This window comes from Oncorhynchus nerka, linkage group LG1 (assembly GCF_034236695.1).
Source record: "Oncorhynchus nerka isolate Pitt River linkage group LG1, Oner_Uvic_2.0, whole genome shotgun sequence".
Lineage (NCBI taxonomy): Eukaryota > Metazoa > Chordata > Actinopteri > Salmoniformes > Salmonidae > Oncorhynchus > Oncorhynchus nerka.
Window position 1 is genome coordinate 26752069 of NC_088396.1, and position 6119 is coordinate 26758187.

Genomic DNA, 6119 nt, shown 5'->3' on the forward strand with positions numbered 1-6119 from the left:
CTGATGTGGTTATCTGGCCTCTGACTAAGATTATGTCTGCGCTAATGAAGTAGGTGAAAAGTAACAGGGCTGTCAAACCACGAGTGCCCAGTAGAGAGCAACACACACACACACTGAACAAAAATATATTTACAAAGACAAACTGAGAGCAAAGAGAGAGGGAGACTGAGGTAGACTGGAGAGAGACGGGAAAGGGGTGACAGACAGGAGTAGAGACAGGGATAGAGAGAAAGAGGAATAATAAGAGCAGTATAAAATAGAGGTGCAGCTGCTACCCTACAACACTGCCTGCCCTGACTGCCCTCATGGATGTGTGTGTTTTGAGAGAGAGATTTACTTACAAAATACTGATGCAGGTATTAGCAATTTAGCATATCACAGCATAGTTAAAGCAACCCGTATATGCATAAGGGTGTGAATACATTCTGAAGGCACTGTAGCTACTTAGCAACTAAGCATGAACTCTTGGAAGATTAGTCCAAATGACGACCAAAAGAGATCCTAATAAAATCAAAGCATGTTAGCTAACCCTTACCATAACCCTAACCTTAACCTTAACCCTAATCTTAACCCATAACCCTAACCACTAGCATAGCTAACGTTAGTCACCTAGCTAACGTTAGCCACAACAAATTGGAATTCTTAACATATCATATGTATTGCAAATTCCTAACATATTGTACGAAACATGAAAATGGTGCCGATAGATAGGGTAGATTCTAGCTCCTAGGCAACATTATTAGCCCAGAATTGTTTTGTGTTATTCCATACAGCCGGGAAGATATTTTGGATATCAGAGCGACGGTAACTCACCAGCATTACCAGCATTATGACCAGGAATATGACTTTCTCGAATTGGACCCTTTGTTCGTACCCCCCAGGTAATTTAAATGATTCCAGAGGCTGATCCATAACACAGCCGGTGGAGAAGAGATATTCGGAGTGGACCCCTACTCCGACTCAGGAGGCACGCACACAACCCACTGCTTCCGAGTATGTTACTTGCTAATGTTCAGTCTCTGGATAATAAAGTTGATGAGCTCAGGGTGAGGATTTCCTTCTAGAGAGACATCAGGGATTGTAACATACTCTGTTTCACGGAAACAAAGCTCTCTCTAGACATACCCTCTGAGTCCATGCAGCCAGTTGGGGTCTTAGTTCATCGCGCAGACAGGAATAAATATCTGTCTGGGAAGAAGAAGGGCTGGGGTGTATGTTTCATGATTAACTACTCATAGTGTGATTGTGATAACATACAGGAACTTAAGTCCTTTTTGTTCACTCAAACTAGAATACCTCACAATCAAATGACAATCGAAATTACCAGGAGAATTCTCTTCGGTTTAGTCACAGCCAAGTATATTCCCCCTCAAGCCCGATACTGTGATTGCCTTCAAAGAACTTCACTGGACTTTATGCAAACTAAGGCCACATTTATTGTAGCTGGGGATTTTAACAAAGCAAATTTGACGAAAAACCTACCAAAGTTCTAACACATTGACTGTAGTATTCGCGCTGATAAAACACTTGACCACTGCTACTCCAACTTCCGGGATGCCTACAAGGCCCTCCCTTCGGAAAATCTGATCAGGACTCCATTTTGGTCCTCCCTTCCTATAAGCAGAAACTCAAACAGGAAGTACCCGTGCTAAGTGCTATTCAATGCTGGACTGACCAATTGGAATCCACGCTTCAAGATTGTTTTGATCACGCAGACTGGGACAAGTTCTGGGAAGTCTCTGAGAATAACATCGACTAATACACTGATACGGTGACTGAGTTTATCAGGAAGTGTATTGGAGATGTTGTACCCACTCTGACTATTAAAACCTTCCCTAACCAGAAACCGTGGATAGATGGCAGCATTCACACAAAACTGAAAGCACGAACCACCACATTTAACCATGGCAAGGTGACTGGGAATATGGCCGAATACAAACAGTGTAGTTATTCCCTCCATAAGGCAATCAAGCAGGCAAAACATTAGTATAGAGACAAAGGGGAGTCGCAATCAACGGTTCAGACACAATACGTATGTGGCAGGGTGTACAGACAATTACGGACTACAAAGGGAAAACCAGCCACGTCCCTGACAGTGTTGTGGTGTCTCTCTTGTCGTGATGTTTGTTTTGTCCTATATTTTTATTTTTAATCCCAGCCCCCGTCCCCGCAGGAGGCCTTTTGCCTTCTGGAAGACCATCATTTGTTTATAATTTACTGACTTGCCTAGTTAAATAAAGGTGATTTAAAATTTTTTTTTTTTAATAAAGGTGAAATAAAAAAATATTTACAAAAAACACCTTCTTCGCCTGCTTTGAGGATAACACAATGCGTAAGACATTTCAGCGTGTTAACCCTCACAAGGCTGCCGGCCCAGACGGCATCCCTAGACACGTCCTCAGAGCATGCGCAGACCAACTGGCTGGAGTGTTTACGGCCATATTCAATCTCTCCCTATCCCAGTCTGCTGTCCTCGAATGCTTCAAGATGGCCACCATTGTTCCTGTACCCAAGAAAGCAAAGGTAACTGAACTAAATGACTATCGCCCCGCAGCACTCACTTCTGTCATCATGAAGTGCTTTGAGAGACTGGTCAAGGATCATATCACCTCCACCTTACCTGACACCCTAGACCCACTTCAATTTGCTTCCCGCCCCAATAGATACACAGACGATGCCATCACCCTCGCACTGCACACTGCCATATCCCTTTCCTTTCCATCTGGACAAGAGGAATACCTATGTAAGAATGCTGTTCATTGACTATAGCTCAGCATTCAACACCATAGTACTCTCCAAGGTCATCATTAAGCTTGAGGCCCTGGGTCTGAACCCCGCCCTGTGCAACTGGGTCTTGGACTTCCTGACATGACGCCCCCAGGTGGTGAAGGTAGGAAACAACACCTCCACTTCGCTGATCCTAAACACTGGGACTACCTGCCCTCCAGTACACCTACATCACCAGATGTCACATGAAGGCCAAAAAGATCATCAAGGACAACAACCACCCGAGCCACTACCTGTTCATCCATCACCTGTTCATCCAACCACCCGAGCCACTACCTGTTCAGCCATCACTAGCACATTCGAGGCTGCTGCCCTATATACATAGACTTGAAATCACTGGCCGCTTTAATAATTGAACACTAGTCACTTTAATAATGTTTAAATATTTTGCTTTACCAATTTCATATGTAAACACTGTATTCTATTCTACTGTATCTTAGTCTATGCCGCTCTGAGATTGCTCGTCCAAATATTCTTAATTCCATTCCTTTACTTAGATTTGTGTGTATTGTTGTGAAATTGTTAGATATTACTTGTTAGATATTACTGCACTGTTGGAGCTAGAAACACAAACATTTCACTACACGCGCAATAACATCTGCTAAACACATGTCTGTGACCAATAAAATGTGATTTGATTTGAATTGCAATTCGTAATACAGTTGAAGTCGGAAGTTTACATACACCTTAGCCAAATACATCTAAACTCAGTTTTTCACAATTCCTGAAATGTAGTCTTAGTAAAAATGTCCTGTCTTAGGTCAGTTATGATCACCACTTTATTTTAAGAATGTGAAAAGTCAGAATAATAGTAGAGAGAATGATTTATTTCTCAAAGACCCATTTGTGACCAATTTTTTACTTCCTGACTGATGTCTTGAGATGTTGCTTCAATATATCCACACAATTTTCCCTCTTCATGATGCCATCGATTTTGTGAAGTGCACCAGTCCCTCCTACAGCAAAGCACCCCCACAACATGATGCTGCCACCCCTGTGCTTCCCGGTTGGGGTGGTGTTCTTCGGCTTGCAAGGTTCCCTCTTTTTCCTCCAAACATAACGATGGTCATTATGGCCAAACAGTTTTATTTTTGTTTCATCAGACCAGAGGACATTTCTCCAAAAAATACAATCTTTGTCCCGATGCGCAGTTGCAAACTGTAGTCTGGCTTTTTTATGGCGGTTTTGTAACAGTGGCTTCTTCCTTTCTGAGTGGCCTCTCAGGTTATGTCAATATAGGACTTGTTTTACTGTGGATATAGATACTTTTGTACCTGTTTCCTCCAGCATCTTCACAGGGTCCTTTGCTGTTGTTCAGGGATTGATTTGCACTTTTCTCACAAAAGTACGTTCATCTCTAGGAGACAGAATGCGTCTCCTTCCTGAGCGGTATGGCGGCTGCGTGGTCCCATAGTGTTTAGACTTGCGTTATATTGGTTGTACAGATGAACGTGGTACCTTCTGGCATTTGGAATTTGCCCCCAAGGATGAACCGGACTTGTGGGGGTCTACAATTTTTTTTCTGAGGTCTTGGCTGATTTATTTTGATTTTCCCATGATGTCAAGCAATGAGGCATTGAGTTTGAAGGTAGGCCTTGAAATACATCCACAGGTATACCTCCAATTGATTCAAATTATGTCAATTAGCCTATCAGAAGCTTCTAAAGCCATGACATCATTTTCTGTAATTATCCAAGCTATTTAAAGGCCCAGTTAACTTAGTGCATGTAAACTTCTGACCCACTGGAATTGTGATACAGGGAATTCTAAGTGAAATAATCTGTCTGTAAACAATTGTTGGAAAAATTACTTGTGTCATGCACAAAGTAGATGTCCTAACCGACTTGCCAAAACTATAGTTTGTTTAGAAGAAATTTGTGGAGTGGTTGAAAAACGAGTTTTAAGGACTCCATCCTAAGTATATGTAAACGTCCGACTTCCACTGTACTACCATGCGAATTGTAATTCATAACATATCATACGAAATGGATGCTGGACATACCATACCAAACGTAACATTTCATACTAATTTGAGTCTCATAGATTGACTTTAACTATGTTATATCTACCCCCGAGTCCAGGTTGCACAAGTATGAAGACAAGCTGCAATTCTCCTCTTCCTACAGCAGGGATGGTAAAGTATGGAGTTGACTCTGTGATATTTCCTGCAAGTGAACTCAACAAACACACAACCTTCCTTTTTTGCCAGTATAACACTTAGCAATAGTAATCACTATCCATTTACAGTACATGGAAGTTGTGATAACACCAAGCACGGCCTGCTAGCAGGTTACTTCTTCATCAGAGACTCTGAGCAATACAATGTACTGTAAGCCCAGGCTGTTCCATTTTAGCCCCAGTGACAATGAGAAAGCAGAGAGATCGGGTTACTGTCTCTGCAAGGCTGAAAACAAACCTTGACAAAAAAGACTCATGTTACTGTCCTCATCAGTTAGACTACCCAGAGACACACATAGTCACACAGGCAGTGTACTCAAAGAAAATGGTGCCTGGGTCACACGTTTTATATTTTGCTGAGATCAAGCCTTTGTTTTGATTTGCATATAGTCATTGGTGTAACGGATGTGAAACGGCTAGTTTAGTTAGCGGTGGTGCGCGCTAAATAGCGTTTCAATCGGTGACGTCACTTGCTCTGAGACCTTGAAGTAGTAGTTCCCCTTGCTCTGCAAGGGCCGCGGCTTTTGTGGAGCGATGGGTAACGATGCTTCGTGGTCAGTTGTTGATGTGTGCAGAGGGTCCCTGGTTCGCACCCGGGTATGGGCGAGGGGACGGTCCAAAGTTATACTGTTAAATTGATGCTGTTGACCCGGATCACTGGTTGCTGCGGAAAGAGGAGGAGGTCAAAAGGGGGGTGAGTGTAACGGATGTGAAACGGCTAGCTTAGTTAGCGGTGGTGCGCGCTAAATAGCGTTTCAATCAGTGACGTCACTTGCTCTGAGACCTTGAAGTAGTAGTTCCCCTTGCTCTGCAAGGGCCGCGGCTTTTGTGGAGCGATGGGTAACGATGCTTCGTGGGTGGCTGTTGTTGATGTGTGCAGAGGGTCCCTGGTTCGAGCCCGGGTATGAGCGAGGGGACGGTTTAAAGTTATACTGTTACATTGGCAACGGGTAAACTACATGCTCACACATGCATACCACAGGAGGCTGCTGAAGGGAGGACAGCTCATGATAATGGCTGGAATGGAGCAAATGGACTGGTATCAAATGCATGAAACCATGTATTTGATGTATTTGATACCATTTCACCTATTCCACTCCAGCCATTACCACGAGCCCGTCCTCCCCAATTAAGGTGCCACCAACCCCCTGTGA